Source organism: Limulus polyphemus, unplaced genomic scaffold (assembly GCF_000517525.1).
Source record: "Limulus polyphemus unplaced genomic scaffold, Limulus_polyphemus-2.1.2 Scaffold777, whole genome shotgun sequence".
Lineage (NCBI taxonomy): Eukaryota > Metazoa > Arthropoda > Merostomata > Xiphosura > Limulidae > Limulus > Limulus polyphemus.
Window position 1 is genome coordinate 302,871 of NW_013666387.1, and position 885 is coordinate 303,755.

Below are 885 nucleotides of genomic sequence, written 5' to 3' on the forward strand. Positions count from 1 at the left end.
CGTCCTGTTATCAGGTTCACCGAAGTTCCCGACCAAACATCAGCTTTGCTGGGGTGTATCCAGTGGCTTCATGCTCTGCTGTTCTATAGGTCATCAACGGTGGAGGGAGTAAGACATCCCAGTCATCTTGGCGGCTATTACAAAACTTTACCAATTCCTGTCCCAGTATCCAATTGTTCTTTTCTACCATCCCATCAGACTGTGGGTGTAGTGGCGTTGTCCTGATCTTTCGTATGCCAAACAACTTGCAGAATTCATGGAACATAGCTGATTCAAAGTTACGGCCTTGATCTGAATGCAGTTCGTATGACATACCAAACCTGAAGAAGAAATCACTAATAGCTGAAGCTACAGTTGTAGCTTCCTGATTTGGTATTGCATATGCCTCAGTCCACTTGGTGAAATAATCCATCATCACACAAATGTACCTGTTTCCAGCACGAGTTTGGGGCAATGGACCAGCAATGTCAATGGCTACTATTTCCATTGGTGCGCCAACTAGCTTTTAGCACAACATGTACTGCAGGTTCTGTGCCGTTCTTCCACATCTTGCCTCATACCTCTCTAGTAAAATCTCTGCCATAGGTGACTCAATGTCTTCCTGTTAAACTATCATGGGATTGACGCAGCATAACTTTCCGTAACTTTCTCGGTATAACTGTTTGCCAGGTCGTCACTTTTCCATCTCTGGACAAGAATACCATCTTCAAGCTTCAACTGGTCCCATTGTGCCCAATAACTCTTTGTCACAGGGCTTAAGCTAGACACCTTCTCTCTAAGCAGGGTGCACAACACTTGCTTGTAGATAATCAATTATTAGCTTCAAAGCTTGGTCTTTCTCCTGTTCTGCTTTAATATCTATATGTGTATCCACTTCACCATCAT